General features: G+C 44.1%; 1 pseudogene; it reads left to right on the top strand.

Moving 5' to 3' along the window:
* The window catches only part of LOC127922535 (multiple C2 and transmembrane domain-containing protein 2-like), a 147,647-nt pseudogene that overhangs the window by 94,413 nt on the left and 32,897 nt on the right, over nt 1–20,337 (top strand).

Genomic DNA, 20,337 nt, shown 5'->3' with positions numbered 1-20,337 from the left:
GTGTCCTGTCTCTGTGTGTCCTGTCTCTGTGTGTCCTGTCTCTGTGTGTTCTGTCTCTGTGTGTCCTGTCTCTGTGTGTCCTGTCTCTGTGTGTCCTGTCTCTGTGTGTCCTGTCTCTGTGTGTCCTGTCTCTGTGTGTTCTGTCTCTGTGTGTCCTGTCTCTGTGTGTCCTGTCTCTGTGTGTCCTGTCTCTGTGTGTCCTGTCTCTGTGTGTCCTGTCTCTGTGTGTTCTGTCTCTGTGTGTCCTGTCTCTGTGTGTCCTGTCTCTGTGTGTCCTGTCTCTGTGTGTCCTGTCTCTGTGTGTTCTGTCTCTGTGTGTTCTGTCTCTGTGTGTCCTGTCTCTGTGTGTCCTGTCTCTGTGTGTCCTGTCTCTGTGTGTTCTGTCTCTGTGTGTCTCTGTGTGTTCTCTCTGTGTGTTCTGTCTCTGTGTGTCCTGTCTCTGTGTGTTCTGTCTCTGTGTGTCTCTGTGTGTTCTGTCTCTGTGTGTCCTGTCTCTGTGTGTCCTGTCTCTGTGTGTCCTGTCTCTGTGTGTCTCTGTGTGTTCTGTCTCTGTGTGTCCTGTCTCTGTGTGTCTCTGTGTGTTCTGTCTCTGTGTGTCCTGTCTCTGTGTGTTCTGTCTCTGTGTGTCCTGTCTCTGTGTGTCCTGTCTCTGTGTGTCCTGTCTCTGTGTGTCTCTGTGTGTCCTGTCTCTGTGTGTCCTGTCTCTGTGTGTCCTGTCTCTGTGTGTCCTGTCTCTGTGTGTCCTGTCTCTGTGTGTCCTGTCTCTGTGTGTCCTGTCTGTGTGTGTCTCTGTGTGTCCTGTCTCTGTGTGTCCTGTCTCTGTGTGTTCTGTCTCTGTGTGTCTCTGTGTGTTCTGTCTCTGTGTGTTCTGTCTCTGTGTGTCTCTGTGTGTCCTGTCTCTGTGTGTCCTGTCTCTGTGTGTTCTGTCTCTGTGTGTCCTGTCTCTGTGTGTCCTGTCTCTGTGTGTCCTGTCTCTGTGTGTCTCTGTGTGTCCTGTCTCTGTGTGTTCTGTCTCTGTGTGTCCTGTCTCTGTGTGTCCTGTCTCTGTGTGTCTCTGTGTGTCCTGTCTCTGTGTGTCCTGTCTCTGTGTGTTCTGTCTCTGTGTGTCTCTGTGTGTTCTGTCTCTGTGTGTTCTGTCTCTGTGTGTCTCTGTGTGTCCTGTCTCTGTGTGTCCTGTCTCTGTGTGTCTCTGTGTGTCCTGTCTCTGTGTGTTCTGTCTCTGTGTGTCCTGTCTCTGTGTGTCCTGTCTCTGTGTGTCCTGTCTCTGTGTGTTCTGTCTCTGTGTGTCCTGTCTCTGTGTGTCCTGTCTCTGTGTGTCCTGTCTCTGTGTGTTCTGTCTCTGTGTGTCCTGTCATTGTGTGTCCTGTCTCTGTATGTCTGTCTCTGTGTGTCTCTGTGTGTTCTGTCTCTGTGTGTCCTGTCTCTGTGTGTTCTGTCTCTGTGTGTCCTGTCTGTGTGTGTCCTGTCTCTGTGTGTCTCTGTGTGTTCTGTCTCTGTGTGTCCTGTCATTGTGTGTTCTGTTCTGTTTGTATCAGGTGTGAGGTGGACCTGTCCAGTGTTCTACCCAACCAGTCTCAGCTGTTCACGCGGGTTCTGAAAGAGGGAAAAGGTCGTGTGGTCTTCCTGATCGCTCTGAGCACGTGCAGTGGCGTCTCCATCTCCGACATGTGTGCCCCGCCCCTCGAGGAGCCTCAGGAGAGAGAGAAAACTCTGGAGAAATATGTCAGTACTGTCATATAATATTAATATACCTCCTCTGTTATAGAGACGTCAGTACTGTCATATAATATTAATATACCTCCTCTGTTATAGAGACGTCAGTACTGTCATATAATATTAATATACCTCCTCTGTTATAGAGACGTCAGTACTGTCATATAATATTAATATACCTCCTCTGTTATAGAGACGTCAGTACTGTCATATAATATTAATATACCTCCTCTGTTATAGAGACGTCAGTACTGTCATATAATATTAATATACCTCCTCTGTTATAGATCTGTGTACTGTCATATAATATTAATATACCTCCTCTGTTATAGAGACGTCAGTTGTCATATAATATTAATATACCCTCTGTTATAGAGACGTCCAGTGTGTCATATAATATTAATATACCTCCTCTGTTATAGAGCAGTACTGTCATATAATATTAATATACCTCCTCTGTTATAGAGACGTCAGTACTGTCATATAATATTAATATACCTCCTCTGTTATAGAGATCCAGTTTACATATAATATTAATATACCTCCTCTGTTATAGAGACGTCAGTACTGTCATATAATATTAATATACCTCCTCTGTTATAGAGACGGTCAGTTGTCATATAATATTAATATACCTCCTCTGTTATAGAGGATAAGCAGTACTGTCATTAATATTAATATACCTCCTCTGGTTATATAGACGCAGTCCTGTTGTTTTACAGGGTCAGTCCTGTCTGTAATGTGTTGTTTTACAGGGTCAGTCCTGTCTGTAATGTGTTGTTTTACAGGGTCGGTCCTGTCTGTAATGTGTTGTTTTACAGGGTCAGTCCTGTCTGTAATGTGTTGTTTTACAGGGTCAGTCCTGTCTGTAATGTGTTGTTTTACAGGGTCAGTCCTGTCTGTAATGTGTTGTTTTACAGGGTCAGTCCTGTCTGTAATGTGTTGTTTTACAGGGTCAGTCCTGTCTGTAATGTGTTGTTTTACAGGGTCAGTCCTGTCTGTAATGTGTTGTTTTACAGGGTCAGTCCTGTCTGTAATGTGTTGTTTTACAGGGTCAGTCCTGTCTGTAATGTGTTGTTTTACAGGGTCAGTCCTGTCTGTAATGTGTTGTTTTACAGGGTCAGTCCTGTCTGTAATGTGTTTTTTACAGGGTCAGTCCTGTCTGTAATGTGTTGTTTTACAGGGTCATGGTCCTGTCTGTAATTTACAGGGTCAGTCCTGTCTGTAATGTGTTGTTTTACAGGGTCGGTCCTGTCTGTAATGTGTTGTTTTACAGGGTCAGTCCTGTCTGTAATGTGTTGTTTTACAGGGTCAGTCCTGTCTGTAATGTGTTGTTTTACAGGGTAGTCCTGTCTGTAATGTGTTGTTTACAGGGTCAGTCCTGTCTGTAATGTGTTGTTTTACAGGGTCAGTCCTGTCTGTAATGTGTTGTTTTACAGGGTCATCCTGTCTGTAATGTGTTGTTTTACAGGGTCAGTCCTGTCTGTAATGTGTTGTTTTACAGGGTCAGTCCTGTCTGTAATGTGTTGTTTTACAGGGTCAGTCCTGTCTGTAATGTGTTTTGTTTAATACAGGGTCAGTCCTGTCTGTAATGTGTTGTTTTACAGGGTCAGTCCTGTCTGTAATGTGTTGTTTATAAACCACCCATACAGGGTCAGTCCTGTCTGTAATGTGTTGTTTTACAGGGTCAGTCCTGTCTGTAATGTGTTGTTTTACAGGGTCAGTCCTGTCTGTAATGTGTTGTTTTACAGGGTCAGTCCTGTCTGTAATGTGTTGTTTTACAGGGTCAGTCCTGTCTGTAATGTGTTGTTTTACAGGGTCAGTCCTGTCTGTAATGTGTTGTTTTACAGGGTCAGTCCTGTCTGTAATGTGTTGTTTTACAGGGTCAGTCCTGTCTGTAATGTGTTGTTTTACAGGGTCATATCCTGTCTGTAATGTGTTGTTTTACAGGGTCAGTCCTGTCTGTAATGTGTTGTTTTACAGGGTCAGTCCTGTCTGTAATGGTTGTTTTACAGGGTCAGTCCTAATGTCTTGTTTTAATCAGTGTTGTAATTTTTGTTTTACAGGGTCAGTCCTGTCTGTAATGTGTTGTTTTACAGGGTCAGTCCTGTCTGTAATGTGTTGTTTTACAGGGTCAGTCCTGTCTGTAATGTGTTGTTTTACAGGGTCAGTCCTGTCCAGGGTGTCTGTAATGTGTTGTTTTACAGGGTCAGTCCTGTCTGTAATGTGTTGTTTTACAGGGTCAGTCCTGTCTGTAATGTGTTGTTTTACAGGGTCAGTCCTGGTCAGTCCATATTACAGGGTCACCTGTCTGTAATGTGTTGTTTTCTCAGTCCTGTCTGTAATGTGTTGTTTTACAGGGTCAGTCCTGTCTGTAATGTGTTGTTTTACAGGGTCAGTCCTGTCTGTAATGTGTTGTTTTACAGGGTCAGTCCTGTCTGTAATGTGTTGTTTTACAGGGTCATTCCAGTCTGTATGTGTTGTTTTACAGGGTCATCCACACATGTAATGTGGTTTTACAGGGTCAGTCCAGTCTGTAATGGTTGTTTTACAGGGTCAGTCCTGTCATCTGTGTTGTTTTACAGGGTCAGTCCTGTCTGTAATGTGTTGTTTTAGCAGGGTCAGTCCTGTCTGTAATGTGTTGTTTTACAGGGTCAGTAATGTGTCATGTAATGTGTTGTTTTACAGGGTCAGTTGTCTGTAATGTGTTGTTAAGTCCTGTCTGTAATGTGTGTCAGTTGTTTTAAACCAGTCCTGTCTGTAATGTGTTGTTTTACAGGGTCAGTCCTGTCTGTAATGTGTTGTTTTACAGGCCAGTCCTGTCTGTAATGTGTTGTTTTACAGGGTCAGTCCTGTCTGTAATGTGTTGTTTTACAGGGTCAGTCCTGTCTGTTGTTGTTTACAGGGAGTCCTGGTGTAATGTGTTGTTTTACAGGGTCAGTCCTGTCTGTAATGTGTTGTTTTACAGGGTCTAGTCCCAGGTGTAATGTGTTGTTTTACAGGCTCAGTCCTGTCTGTAAACCACCCATTTTACAGGGTCAGTCCTGTCTGTAATGTGTTGTTTTACAGGGTCAACCTGGAACAATGTGTTGTTTTACAGGGTCAGTCCTGTCTGTAATGTGTTACAACAGGGTCAGTCCTGTCTGTAATGTTTGTTTTACATGGTCAGTCCATGTGTTCAGGGTCAATCCTGTCTGTAATGGTTGTTTTACAGGGTCAGTCCTGTCTGTAATGTGTTGTTTTACAGGGTCAGTCCTGTCTGTAATGTGTTGTTTTACAGGGTCATCTGTCTGTAATGTGTTGTTTTACAGGGGTCAGTTGTCTGTAATGTGTTGTTTTACAGGGTAATATCCAGTCTGTAATGTGTTGTTTTACACCCATCAGTCCTGTCTGTAATGTGTTGTTTTACAGGGTCAGTCCTGTCTGTAAACCACACATTTAACAGGGTCATTCCTGTCTGTAATGTGTTGTTTTACAGGGTCAATGTGTTGTTTTACAGGCTCCCTGTCTGTAATGTGTTGTTTTACAGTTGTTATAATGTGTTTTACAGGGTCAGTCCTGTCTGTAATGTGTTGTTTTACAGTCAGGGTCAGTCCTGTCTGTAATGTGTTGTTTTACAGGGTCATCCTGTCTGTAATGTGTTGTTTTACAGGGTCAGTCCTGTCTGTAATGTGTTGTTTTACAGGGTCAGTCCTGTCTGTAATGTGTTGTTTTACAGGGTCAGTCCTGTCTGTAATGTGTTGTTTTACAGGGTCAGTCCTGTCTGTAATGTGTTGTTTTACAGGGTCAGTCCTGTCTGTAATGTGTTGTTTTACAGGGTCAGTCCTGTCTGTAATGTGTTGTTTTACAGGGTCAGTCCTGTCTGTAATGTCAATTGTTTATAAATGGGTCAGTCCTGTCTGTAATGTGTTGTTTTACAGGGTCAGTCCTGTCTGTAATGTGTTGTTTTACAGGGTCAGTCCTGTCTGTAATGTGTTGTTTTACAGGGTCATCCTGTCTGTAATGTGTTAAAGGGTCAGTCCTGTCTGTAATGTGTTGTTTTCCAGGGTCAGTCCTGTCTGTAATGTGTTGTTTTACAGGGTCAGTCCTGTCTGTAATGTGTTGTTTTACAGGGTCAGTCCTGTCTGTAATGTGTAATGTGTTGTTTTACAGGGTCAGTCCTGTCTGTAATGTGTTGTTTTACAGGGTCAGTCCTGTCTGTAATGTGTTGTTTTACAGGGTCAGTCCTGTCTGTAATGTGTTGTTTTACAGGGTCAGTCCTGTCTGTAATGTGTTGTTTTACAGGGTCAGTCCTGTCTGTAATGTGTTGTTTTACAGGGTCAGTCCTGTCTGTAATGTGTTGTTTTACAGGGTCAGTCCTGTCTGTAATGTGTTGTTTTACAGGGTCAGTCCTGTCTGTAATGTGTTGTTTTACAGGGTCAGTCCTGTCTGTAATGTGTTGTTTTATCAGTCCTGTCTGTAATGTGTTGTTTTACAGGGTCAGTCCTGTCTGTAATGTGTTGTTTTACAGGGTCAGTCCTGTCTGTAATGTGTTGTTTTACAGGGTCAGTCCTGTCTGTAATGTGTTGTTTTACAGGGTCAGTCCTGTCTGTAATGTGTTGTTTTACAGGGTCAGTCCTGTCTGTAATGTGTTGTTTTACAGGGTCAGTCCTGTCTGTAATGTCAGTCTGTCTGTAATGTGTTGGGGTCAGTCCTGTCTGTAATGTGTTGTTTTACAGGGTCAGTCCTGTCTGTAATGTGTTGTTTTACAGGGTCAGTCCTGTCTGTAATGTGTTGTTTTACAGGGTCAGTCCTGTCTGTAATGTGTTGTTTTACAGGGTCAGTCCTGTCTGTAATGTGTTGTTTTACAGGGTCAGTCCTGTCTGTAATGTGTTGTTTTACAGGGTCAGTCCTGTCTGTAATGTGTTGTTTTACAGGCTCAGTCCTGTCTGTAATGTGTCCAGTCCTGTCTGTCAGTGTTGTTTTACAGGCTCAGTCCTGTCTGTAATGTGTTGTTTTACAGGCTCAGTCCTGTCTGTAATGTGTTGTTTACAGGGTCAGTCCTGTCTGTAATGTGTTGTTTTACCTCAGTCTCTGTAATGTGTTGTTTTACAGGGTCAGTCCTGTCTGTAATGTGTTGTTTTACAGGGTCAGTCCTGTCTGTAATGTGTTGTTTTACAGGGTCAGTCCTGTCTGTAATGTGTGTTTTACAGGGTCCAGTCCTGTCTGTAATGTGTTGTTTTACAGGGTCAGTCCTGTCTGTAATGTGTTGTTTTACAGGGTCAGTCCTGTCTGTAATGTGTTGTTTTACAGGGTCAGTCCTGTCTGTAATGTGTTGTTTTACAGGGTCAGTCCTGTCTGTAATGTGTTGTTTTACAGGGTCAGTCCTGTCTGTAATGTGTTGTTTTACAGGGTCAGTCCTGTCTGTAATGTGTTGTTTTACAGGGTCAGTCCTGTCTGTAATGTGTTGTTTTACAGGGTCAGTCCTGTCTGTAATGTGTTGTTTTACAGGGTCAGTCCTGTCTGTAATGTGTTGTTTTACAGGGTCAGTCCTGTCTGTAATGTGTTGTTTTACAGGGTCAGTCCTGTCTGTAATGTGTTGTTTTACAGGGTCAGTCCTGTCTGTAATGTGTTGTTTTACAGGGTCAGTCCTGTCTGTAATGTGTTGTTTTACAGGGTCAGTCCTGTCTGTAATGTGTTGTTTTACAGGGTCAGTCCTGTCTGTAATGTGTTGTTTTACAGGGTCAGTCCTGTCTGTAATGTGTTGTTTTTACAGGGTCAGTCCTGTCTGTCATCCTGTGTTGTTTTTTTACAGGGTCAGTCCTGTCTGTAATGTGTTGTTTTACAGGGTCAGTCCTGTCTGTAATGTGTTGTTTTACAGGGTCAGTCCTGTCTGTAATGTGTTGTTTTACAGGGTCAGTCCTGTCTGTAATGTGTTGTTTTACAGGGTCAGTCCTGTCTGTAATGTGTTGTTTTACAGGGTCAGTCCTGTCTGTAATGTGTTGTTTTACAGGGTCAGTCCTGTCTGTAATGTGTTGTTTTACAGGGTCAGTCCTGTCTGTAATGTGTTGTTTTACAGGGTCAGTCAGGTCTGTAATGTGTTGTTTTACAGGGTCAGTCCTGTCTGTAATGTGTTGTTTTACAGGGTCAGTCCTGTCTGTAATAAACCACAGGCTCAGTCCTGTCTATAATGTGTTGTTTTACAGGGTCAGTCTGGTAATGTGTAATTTTACAGGGTCAGTCCTGTCTGTAATGTGTTGTTTTACAGGGTCAGTCCTGTCTGTAATGTGTTGTTTTACAGGGTCAGTCCTGTCTGTAATGTGTTGTTTTACAGGGTCAGTCCTGTCTGTAATGTGTTGTTTTACAGGGTCAGTCCTGTCTGTAATGTGTTGTTTTACAGGGTCAGTCCTGTCTGTAATGTGTTGTTTTACAGGGTCAGTCCTGTCTGTAATGTGTTGTTTTACAGGGTCAGTCCTGTCTGTAATGTGTTGTTTTACAGGGTCAGTCCTGTCTGTAATGTGTTGTTTTACAGGGTCAGTCCTGTCTGTAATGTGTTGTTTTACAGGGTCAGTCCTGTCTGTAATGTGTTGTTTTACAGGGTCGGTCCTGTCTGTAATGTGTTGTTTTACAGGGTCGGTCCTGTCTGTAATGTGTTGTTTTACAGGGTCAGTCCTGTCTGTAATGTGTTGTTTTACAGGGTCGGTCCTGTCTGTAATGTGTTGTTTTACAGGGTCGGTCCTGTCTGTAATGTGTTGTTTTACAGGGTCGGTCCTGTCTGTAATGTGTTGTTTTACAGGGTCAGTCCTGTCTGTAATGTGTTGTTTTACAGGGTCAGTCCTGTCTGTAATGTGTTGTTTTACAGGGTCAGTCCTGTCTGTAATGTGTTGTTTTACAGGGTCAGTCCTGTCTGTAATGTGTTGTTTTACAGGGTCAGTCCTGTCTGTAATGTGTTGTTTTACAGGGTCAGTCCTGTCTGTAATGTGTTGTTTTACAGGGTCAGTCCTGTCTGTAATGTGTTGTTTTACAGGGTCAGTCCTGTCTGTAATGTGTTGTTTTACAGGGTCAGTCCTGTCTGTAATGTGTTGTTTTACAGGGTCAGTCCTGTCTGTAATGTGTTGTTTTACAGGGTCAGTCCTGTCTGTAATGTGTTGTTTTACAGGGTCAGTCCTGTCTGTAATGTGTTGTTTTACAGGGTCAGTCCTGTCTGTAATGTGTTGTTTTACAGGGTCAGTCCTGTCTGTAATGTGTTGTTTTACAGGGTCAGTCCTGTCTGTAATGTGTTGTTTTACAGGGTCAGTCCTGTCTGTAATGTGTTGTTTTATAATGTGTTGTTTTACAGGGTCAGTCCTGTCTGTAATGTGTTGTTTTACAGGGTCAGTCCTGTCTGTAATGTGTTGTTTTACAGGGTCAGTCCTGTCTGTAATGTGTTGTTTTACAGGGTCGGTCCTGTCTGTAATGTGTTGTTTTACAGGGTCAGTCCTGTCTGTAATGTGTTGTTTTACAGGGTCAGTCCTGTCTGTAATGTGTTGTTTTACAGGGTCAGTCCTGTCTGTAATGTGTTGTTTTACAGGGTCAGTCCTGTCTGTAATGTGTTGTTTTACAGGGTCAGTCCTGTCTGTAATGTGTTGTTTTACAGGGTCAGTCCTGTCTGTAATGTGTTGTTTTACAGGGTCAGTCCTGTCTGTAATGTGTTGTTTTACAGGCTCGGTCCTGTTAGTTAACAGACTCTATTTCTGATGTTGTTCCCCTCTCAGAGTTTCAAAAGTTCCTTCAGGAACCTCCGGGATGTTGGTTTCCTTCAAGTTAAGATTATCAAGGCTACTGATCTGTTGGCAGCTGATTTAAATGGTATGAAGCACTCTGAACTTCTTCATTTCACTGTAGAACTAGATATATCCTTTAGTGTTGCACTATATTTTACCACAAAAGCTACTGTATATAGACACTAACTCTGGCTGTGTGTGTGGTTGGGTGGGTGTCTGTTGCAGGGAAGAGTGATCCGTTCTGTGTGTTGGAGTTGGGGAACGACAGGCTGCAGACTCACACCATCTATAAAACCCTCAACCCCAACTGGAACAAAGTTTTCACCTTGTCAGTCACCTGCTTTTTAGCCTCTAAGTTTCCCTTTAAACATGGGATTTAACGTGGTGTTACACATCTGGCATTTTAAAGATGTTCTGTTGTATTACCATATTTCTCACACCAGTCCATGGTCAGTTGCCATATAAACCACACATCTAATCCCAGGTTAATATTTCAGTTGATGGTCAGTTGCCATATAAACCACCCATCTAATCCCAGGTTAATATTCCAGTCGATGGTCAGTTGCCATATAAACCACACATCTAATCCCAGGTTAATATTCCAGTCGATGGTCAGTTGCCATATAAACCACCCATCTAATCCCAGGTTAATATTCCAGTTGATGGTCAGTTGCCATATAAACCACCCATCTAATCCCAGGTTAATATTCCAGTCGATGGTCAGTTGCCATATAAACCACACATCTAATCCCAGGTTAATATTCCAGTCGATGGTCAGTTGCCATATAAACCACCCATCTAATCCCAGGTTAATATTCCAGTCGATGGTCAGTTGCCATATAAACCACACATCTAATCCCAGGTTAATATTCCAGTCGATGGTCAGTTGCCATATAAACCACCCATCTAATCCCAGGTTAATATTCCAGTCGATGGTCAGTTGCCATATAAACCACCCATCTAATCCCAGGTTAATATTCCAGTCGATGGTCAGTTGCCATATAAACCACCCATCTAATCCCAGGTTAATATTCCAGTCGATGGTCAGTTGCCATATAAACCACCCATCTAATCCCAGGTTAATATTCCAGTCGATGGTCAGTTGCCATATAAACCACCCATCTAATCCCAGGTTAATATTCCAGTCGATGGTCAGTTGCCATATAAACCACCCATCTAATCCCAGGTTAATATTCCAGTCGATGGTCAGTTGCCATATAAACCACCCATCTAATCCCAGGTTAATATTCCAGTCGATGGTCAGTTGCCATATAAACCACCCATCTAATCCCAGGTTAATATTCCAGTCGATGGTCAGTTGCCATATAAACCACCCATCTAATCCCAGGTTAATATTCCAGTCGATGGTCAGTTGCCATATAAACCACCCATCTAATCCCAGGTTAATATTCCAGTCGATGGTCAGTTGCCATATAAACCACCCATCTAATCCCAGGTTAATATTCCAGTCGATGGTCAGTTGCCATATAAACCACCCATCTAATCCAGGGTTAATATTCCAGTCGATGGTCAGTTGCCATATAAACCACCCATCTAATCCCAGGTTAATATTCCAGTCGATGGTCAGTTGCCATATAAACCACCCATCTAATCCCAGGTTAATATTCCAGTCGATGGTCAGTTGCCATATAAACCACCCATCTAATCCCAGGTTAATATTCCAGTCGATGGTCAGTTGCCATATAAACCACCCATCTAATCCCAGGTTAATATTCCAGTCGATGGTCAGTTGCCATATAAACCACCCATCTAATCCCAGGTTAATATTCCAGTCGATGGTCAGTTGCCATATAAACCACCCATCTAATCCCAGGTTAATATTCCAGTCGATGGTCAGTTGCCATATAAACCACCCATCTAATCCCAGGTTAATATTCCAGTCGATGGTCAGTTGCCATATAAACCACCCATCTAATCCCAGGTTAATATTCCAGTCGATGGTCAGTTGCCATATAAACCACCCATCTAATCCCAGGTTAATATTCCCTCAGTCGATGGTCAGTTGCCATATAAACCACCCATCTAATCCCAGGTTAATATTCCAGTCGATGGTCAGTTGCCATATAAACCACCCATCTAATCCCAGGTTAATATTCCAGTCGATGGTCAGTTGCCATATAAACCACCCATCTAATCCCAGGTTAATATTCCAGTCGATGGTCAGTTGCCATATAAACCACCCATCTAATCCCAGGTTAATATTCCAGTCGATGGTCAGTTGCCATATAAACCACCCATCTAATCCCAGGTTAATATTCCAGTCGATGGTCAGTTGCCATATAAACCACCCATCTAATCCCAGGTTAATATTCCAGTCGATGGTCAGTTGCCATATAAACCACCCATCTAATCCCAGGTTAATATTCCAGTCGATGGTCAGTTGCCATATAAACCACCCATCTAATCCCAGGTTAATATTCCAGTCGATGGTCAGTTGCCATATAAACCACCCATCTAATCCCAGGTTAATATTCCAGTCGATGGTCAGTTGCCATATAAACCACCCATCTAATCCCAGGTTAATATTCCAGTCGATGGTCAGTTGCCATATAAACCACCCATCTAATCCCAGGTTAATATTCCAGTCGATGGTCAGTTGCCATATAAACCACCCATCTAATCCCAGGTTAATATTCCAGTCGATGGTCAGTTGCCATATAAACCACCCATCTAATCCCAGGTTAATATTCCAGTCGATGGTCAGTTGCCATATAAACCACCCATCTAATCCCAGGTTAATATTCCAGTCGATGGTCAGTTGCCATATAAACCACCCATCTAATCCCAGGTTAATATTCCAGTCGATGGTCAATTGCCATATAAACCACCCATCTAATCCCAGGTTAATATTCCAGTCGATGGTCAGTTGCCATATAAACCACCCATCTAATCCCAGGTTAATATTCCAGTCGATGGTCAGTTGCCATATAAACCCCCCATCTAATCCCAGGTTAATATTCCAGTCGATGGTCAGTTGCCATATAAACCACCCATCTAATCCCAGGTTAATATTCCAGTCGATGGTCAGTTGCCATATAAACCACCCATCTAATCCCAGGTTAATATTCCAGTCGATGGTCAGTTGCCATATAAACCACCCATCTAATCCCAGGTTAATATTCCAGTCGATGGTCAGTTGCCATATAAACCACCCATCTAATCCCAGGTTAATATTCCAGTCGATGGTCAGTTGCCATATAAACCACCCATCTAATCCCAGGTTAATATTCCAGTCGATGGTCAGTTGCCATATAAACCACCCATCTAATCCCAGGTTAATATTCCAGTCGATGGTCAGTTGCCATATAAACCACCCATCTAATCCCAGGTTAATATTCCAGTCGATGGTCAGTTGCCATATAAACCACCCATCTAATCCCAGGTTAATATTCCAGTCGATGGTCAGTTGCCATATAAACCACCCATCTAATCCCAGGTTAATATTCCAGTCGATGGTCAGTTGCCATATAAACCACCCATCTAATCCCAGGTTAATATTCCAGTCGATGGTCAGTTGCCATATAAACCACCATCTAATCCCAGGTTAATATTCCAGTCGATGGTCAGTTGCCATATAAACCACCCATCTAATCCCAGGTTAATATTCCAGTCGATGGTCAGTTGCCATATAAACCACCCATCTAATCCCAGGTTAATATTCCAGTCGATGGTCAGTTGCCATATAAACCACCCATCTAATCCCAGGTTAATATTCCAGTCGATGGTCAGTTGCCATATAAACCACCCATCTAATCCCAGGTTAATATTCCAGTCGATGGTCAGTTGCCATATAAACCACCCATCTAATCCCAGGTTAATATTCCAGTCGATGGTCAGTTGCCATATAAACCACCCATCTAATCCCAGGTTAATATTCCAGTCGATGGTCAGTTGCCATATAAACCACCCATCTAATCCCAGGTTAATATTCCAGTCGATGGTCAGTTGCCATATAAACCACCCATCTAATCCCAGGTTAATATTCCAGTCGATGGTCAGTTGCCATATAAACCACCCATCTAATCCCAGGTTAATATTCCAGTCGATGGTCAGTTGCCATATAAACCACCCATCTAATCCCAGGTTAATATTCCAGTCGATGGTCAGTTGCCATATAAACCACCCATCTAATCCCAGGTTAATATTCCAGTCGATGGTCAGTTGCCATATAAACCACCCATCTAATCCCAGGTTAATATTCCAGTCGATGGTCAGTTGCCATATAAACCACCCATCTAATCCCAGGTTAATATTCCAGTCGATGGTCAGTTGCCATATAAACCACCCATCTAATCCCAGGTTAATATTCCAGTCGATGGTCAGTTGCCATATAAACCACCCATCTAATCCCAGGTTAATATTCCAGTCGATGGTCAGTTGCCATATAAACCACCCATCTAATCCCAGGTTAATATTCCAGTCGATGGTCAGTTGCCATATAAACCACCCATCTAATCCCAGGTTAATATTCCAGTCGATGGTCAGTTGCCATATAAACCACCCATCTAATCCCAGGTTAATATTCCAGTCGATGGTCAGTTGCCATATAAACCACCCATCTAATCCCAGGTTAATATTCCAGTCGATGGTCAGTTGCCATATAAACCACCCATCTAATCCCAGGTTAATATTCCAGTCGATGGTCAGTTGCCATATAAACCACCCATCTAATCCCAGGTTAATATTCCAGTCGATGGTCAGTTGCCATATAAACCACCCATCTAATCCCAGGTTAATATTCCAGTCGATGGTCAGTTGCCATATAAACCACCCATCTAATCCCAGGTTAATATTCCAGTCGATGGTCAGTTGCCATATAAACCACCCATCTAATCCCAGGTTAATATTCCAGTCGATGGTCAGTTGCCATATAAACCACCCATCTAATCCCAGGTTAATATTCCAGTCGATGGTCAGTTGCCATATAAACCACCCATCTAATCCCAGGTTAATATTCCAGTCGATGGTCAGTTGCCATATAAACCACCCATCTAATCCCAGGTTAATATTCCAGTCGATGGTCAGTTGCCATATAAACCACCCATCTAATCCCAGGTTAATATTCCAGTCGATGGTCAGTTGCCATATAAACCACCCATCTAATCCCAGGTTAATATTCCAGTCGATGGTCAGTTGCCATATAAACCACCCATCTAATCCCAGGTTAATATTCCAGTCGATGGTCAGTTGCCATATAAACCACCCATCTAATCCCAGGTTAATATTCCAGTCGATGGTCAGTTGCCATATAAACCACCCATCTAATCCCAGGTTAATATTCCAGTCGATGGTCAGTTGCCATATAAACCACCCATCTAATCCCAGGTTAATATTCCAGTCGATGGTCAGTTGCCATATAAACCACCCATCTAATCCCAGGTTAATATTCCAGTCGATGGTCAGTTGCCATATAAACCACCCATCTAATCCCAGGTTAATATTCCAGTCGATGGTCAGTTGCCATATAAACCACCCATCTAATCCCAGGTTAATATTCCAGTCGATGGTCAGTTGCCATATAAACCACCCATCTAATCCCAGGTTAATATTCCAGTCGATGGTCAGTTGCCATATAAACCACCCATCTAATCCCAGGTTAATATTCCAGTCGATGGTCAGTTGCCATATAAACCACCCATCTAATCCCAGGTTAATATTCCAGTCGATGGTCAGTTGCCATATAAACCACCCATCTAATCCCAGGTTAATATTCCAGTCGATGGTCAGTTGCCATATAAACCACCCATCTAATCCCAGGTTAATATTCCAGTCGATGGTCAGTTGCCATATAAACCACCCATCTAATCCCAGGTTAATATTCCAGTCGATGGTCAGTTGCCATATAAACCACCCATCTAATCCCAGGTTAATATTCCAGTCGATGGTCAGTTGCCATATAAACCACCCATCTAATCCCAGGTTAATATTCCAGTCGATGGTCAGTTGCCATATAAACCACCCATCTAATCCCAGGTTAATATTCCAGTCGATGGTCAGTTGCCATATAAACCACCCATCTAATCCCAGGTTAATATTCCAGTCGATGGTCAGTTGCCATATAAACCACCCATCTAATCCCAGGTTAATATTCCAGTCGATGGTCAGTTGCCATATAAACCACCCATCTAATCCCAGGTTAATATTCCAGTCGATGGTTAATATTCAGTAGTGCCATATAAACCTCCCTGTCTAATCCCAGGTTAATATTCCAGTCGATGGTCAGTTGCCATATAAACCACCCATCTAATCCCAGGTTAATATTCCAGTCGATGGTCAGTTGCCATATAAACCACCCATCTAATCCCAGGTTAATATTCCAGTCGATGGTCAGTTGCCATATAAACCACCCATCTAATCCCAGGTTAATATTCCAGTCGATGGTCAATCTGCCATATAAACCACCCATCTAATCTAATATTCCCATAGAGGTTAGTATTCCACCCATCTAATGGTCCAGTCAGATGGTCATTCTGCTGTATAAACCCCACATCTAATCCCAGGTTAATATTCCAGTCGATGGTCAGTTGCCATATAAACCACACATCTAATCCCAGGTTAATATTCCAGTTGATGGTCATTTCCTATAAACCACCCATCTAATCCCAGGTTAATATTCCAGTCTCTGGTCAGTCCATATAAACCACCCATCTAATCCCAGGTTAATATTCCAGTCGATGGTCAGTGAGCCATATAAACCTGTGAGTAACATAGTGACCACCTCATCTAATCCCAGGTTAATATTCCAGTCGATGGTCAGTTGCCATATAAACCACACATCTAATCCCAGGTTAATGTTTGAGTGAATGTTTCTGCTGTATTTATATCCATGTGTGTGTGTTGTCCAGCCCAGTAAAAGACATCCATGATATTCTGGAGCTGACCATCTTTGATGAGGATGGAGACAAAGCACCTGACTTCCTGGGCAAAGTGGCCATTCCTCTACTCTCTGTGAGTAACATAGTGGCCATTCCTCTGCTTTCTGTGAGTAACATAGTGGCCATTCCTCTGCTTTCTGTGAGTAACATAGTGGCCATTCCTCTGCTTTCTGTGAGTAACATAGTGACCATTCCTCTGCTTTCTGTGAGTAACATAGTGGCCATTCCTCTACTCTCTGTGAGTAACATAGTGGCCATTCCTCTACTCTCTGTGAGTAACATAGTGGCCATTCCTCTGCTTTCTGTGAGTAACATAGTGACCATTCCTCTGCTTTCTGTGAGTAACATAGTGACCATTCCTCTGCTTTCTGTGAGTAACATAGTGACCATTCCTCTGCTTTCTGTGAGTAACATAGTGACCATTCCTCTACTCTCTGTGAGTAACATAGTGGCCATTCCTCTGCTCTCTGTGAGTAACATAGTGACCATTCCTCTGCTCTGACCATTCCTCTCTGTGAGTAACATAGTGACCATCTCCTATCTGGGTAACAGTGAGGGCCTAACATAGTCCATCTCTCTGGGAGTAACATAGTGACCACTCCTCCAGTATCTGGGAGTAACAAGAGTGGCCTTCCTCCAGTATCTGGGAGTCCAAGTCAAGAGGGCCTTACAGTCCAGTATCTGGGAGTTCAAGTCAAGAGGGCCTTACAGTCCAGTCTCTGGGAGTCCTGTCAAGAGGGCCTTACAGTCCAGTCTCTGGAGTCCAAGTCAAGAGGGCCTTACAGTCCAGTATCTGGGAGTCCAAGTCAAGAGGGCCTTACAGTCCAGTCTCTGGGAGTCCAAGTCAAGAGGGCCTTACAGTCCAGTCTCTGGGAGTCCAAGTCAAGAGGGCCTTACAGTCCAGTCTCTGGGAGTCCAAGTCAAGAGGGCCTTACAGTCCAGTCTCTGGGAGTTCAAGTCAAGAGGGCCTTACAGTCCAGTCTCTGGGAGTTCAAGTCAAGAGGGCCTTACAGTCCAGTATCTGGGAGTCCAAGTCAAGAGGGCCTTACAGTCCAGTATCTGGGAGTCCAAGTCAAGAGGGCCTTACAGTCCAGTCTCTGGGAGTTCAAGTCAAGAGGGCCTTACAGTCCAGTCTCTGGGAGTTCAAGTCAAGAGGGCCTTACAGTCCAGTCTCTGGGAGTTCAAGTCAAGAGGGCCTTACAGTCCAGTATCTGGGAGTTCAAGTCAAGAGGGCCTTACAGTCCAGTCTCTGGGAGTTCAAGTCAAGAGGGCCTTACAGTCCAGTCTCTGGGAGTTCAAGTCAAGAGGGCCTTACAGTCCAGTCTCTGGGAGTTCAAGTCAAGAGGGCCTTACAGTCCAGTATCTGGGAGTTCAAGTCAAGAGGGCCTTACAGTCCAGTCTCTGGGAGTTCAAGTCAAGAGGGCCTTACAGTCCAGTCTCTGGGAGTTCAAGTCAAGAGGGCCTTACAGTCCAGTCTCTGGGAGTTCAAGTCAAGAGGGCCTTACAGTCCAGTCTCTGGGAGTTCAAGTCAAGAGGGCCTTACAGTCCAGTCCAGTCATGTCTTCACCCTCTGTTTCCAGTAATCCACTGTTCCAGCTTAGTGTTGGTCTCTGTATATTACCTGTACATTACATTACACTCTCTGTCCCCTCCAGATCCACAATGGTCAACTGATCTGCTGTCCCCTGAAGAAAGAGGATCTGGGGTGTCTGTCTAAAGGAAGCATCTCCCTGGAGCTGGAGCTCGTCTTCAACCCAGTGAGTCCAATCACACTGTCTGATGCCCCTCCAGTCTATTCTGCTGGCCAGGGCCCATAGGGTATAGGGGGCTGTTCTGTAGGGTCATCTGGACCGGTCCTGTCAGATACTGTACTGTAGGGTCATCTGGACCGGTCCTGTCAGATACTGTACTGTAGGGTCATCTGGACCGGTCCTGTCAGATACTGTACTGTAGGGTCATCTGGACCGGTCCTGTCAGATACTGTACTGTAGGGTCATCTGGACCGGTCCTGTCAGATACTGTACTGTAGGGTCATATGGACCGGTCCTGTCAGATACTGTACTGTAGGGTCATATGGACCGATGGACCGGTCCTATCAGATACTGTACTGTAGGGTCATCTGGACCAATGGGCCGGTCCTGTCAGATACTGTACTGTAGGGTCATATGGACCGGTCCTGTCAGATACTGTACTGTAGGGTCATCTGGATCGATGGACCGGTCCTGTCAGATACTGTACTGTAGGGTCATCTGGACCGGTCCTGTCAGATACTGTACTGTAGGGTCATCTGGACCGATGGACCGGTCCTATCAGATACTGTACTGTAGGGTCATCTGGACCGATGGACCGGTCCTATCAGATACTGTACTGTAGGGTCATCTGGACCGATGGACCGGTCCTATCAGATACTGTACTGTAGGGTCATATGGACCAATGGGCCGGTCCTGTCAGATACTGTACTGTAGGGTCATATGGACCGGTCCTGTCAGATACTGTACTGTAGGGTCATCTGGACCGATGGACCGGTCCTATCAGATACTGTACTGTAGGGTCATCTAGAACCGATGGACCGGTCCTGTCAGATACTGTACTGTAGGGTCATCTGGACCGATGGACCGGTCCTAACAGATACTGTACTGTAGGGTCATCTGGACCGGTCCTGTCAGATACTGTACTGTAGGGTCATCTGGACCGATGGACCGGTCCTATCAGATACTGTACTGTAGGGTCATCTGGACCGGTCCTATCAGATACTGTACTGTAGGGTCATCTGGACCGATGGACCGGTCCTATCAGATACTGTACTGTAGGGTCATATGGACCAATGGGCCCTCCATCTCCTGTCAGATACTGTACTGTATCATATGGACCGGTCCTGTCAGATACTGTACTGTAGGGTCATCTGGTCTTCCTCCATCTCCTATTTAATACTGTACTGTAGGGTCATCTGACCGATGGAACAACCTGGTCCTGTCAGATACTGTATTTAAACAGGTCATCTGGTCTCGATGGACCTCCTGTTTAAACAGGATACTGTACTGTAGGGTCATCTGGACCTCCTTTCAGATACTGTACTGTAGGGTCATCTAGACCGATGGAACAACCTGTGTCTTCTCCATCAGATACTGTATTTAAACAGGAACATCTGGTCTTCCTCCATCTCTCTCTATGGAACAACCTGTGTCCTTCCTCCAGATTTAAACAGGAACAACCTGTGGGTCATCTGGAATTTAAAACAGGAACAACCTGTGTCTTCCTCCATGGACCCTGGTCCTCCTCAGATACTGTACTGTAGGGTCATCTAAACAGAACAACCTGTGTCCTATCAGATACTGTACTGTATCTTCATCTGGAACAACCTGGTCCTCCTCCATCTGTACTGTAGGGTCATTTAAACAGGAACAACCTGTGTCCTATCAGATACTGTACTGTAGGGTCATTTAAACAGGAACAACCTGTCAGATTCTGTACTGTCATCTGGATGGACCAGTCCTAAAACAGGAACTGTACTGTGGGTCATCTCCATGGACCGGAACAACCTGTCCTGTCAGGAACAACCTGTGTCTGTAGGGTCATCTAGACCGATGGACCCTCCATCCTATTTAAACAGATACCTGTGTCTTCCTCCATCTCTCATTTAAACAGGAACAACCTGTGTCTTCTATCAGATACTGTACTGTAGGTTCATCTAGAAACGATGGACCCTGGTCCTGTCCATCTGTACTGTAGGGTCATTTAAACAGGATGGACCGGTCCTCTCTCAGATACTGTACTGTAGGGTCATCTGGACCGATGGACCCTGGTCTTCTAAAACAGAACAACTGTAGGGTCATCTGGATCGATGGACAACCTGTGTCCTCCATCTAGATACTGTACTGTAGGGTCATCTAAACAGGAACAACCTGTCAGATACTGTACTCCATCATCTGGACCTATGGACCGGTCCTATCAGGAACAACCTGTAGGGTCATCTGGACCTGGACCTG

Source organism: Oncorhynchus keta, unplaced genomic scaffold (genome assembly GCF_023373465.1).
Source record: "Oncorhynchus keta strain PuntledgeMale-10-30-2019 unplaced genomic scaffold, Oket_V2 Un_contig_2616_pilon_pilon, whole genome shotgun sequence".
In the NCBI taxonomy this organism is placed as follows: Eukaryota; Metazoa; Chordata; class Actinopteri; order Salmoniformes; family Salmonidae; genus Oncorhynchus; species Oncorhynchus keta.
The sequence above is the reverse complement of the archived record's forward strand: the minus strand, read 5'-3'. Positions and strand labels throughout refer to the sequence as shown.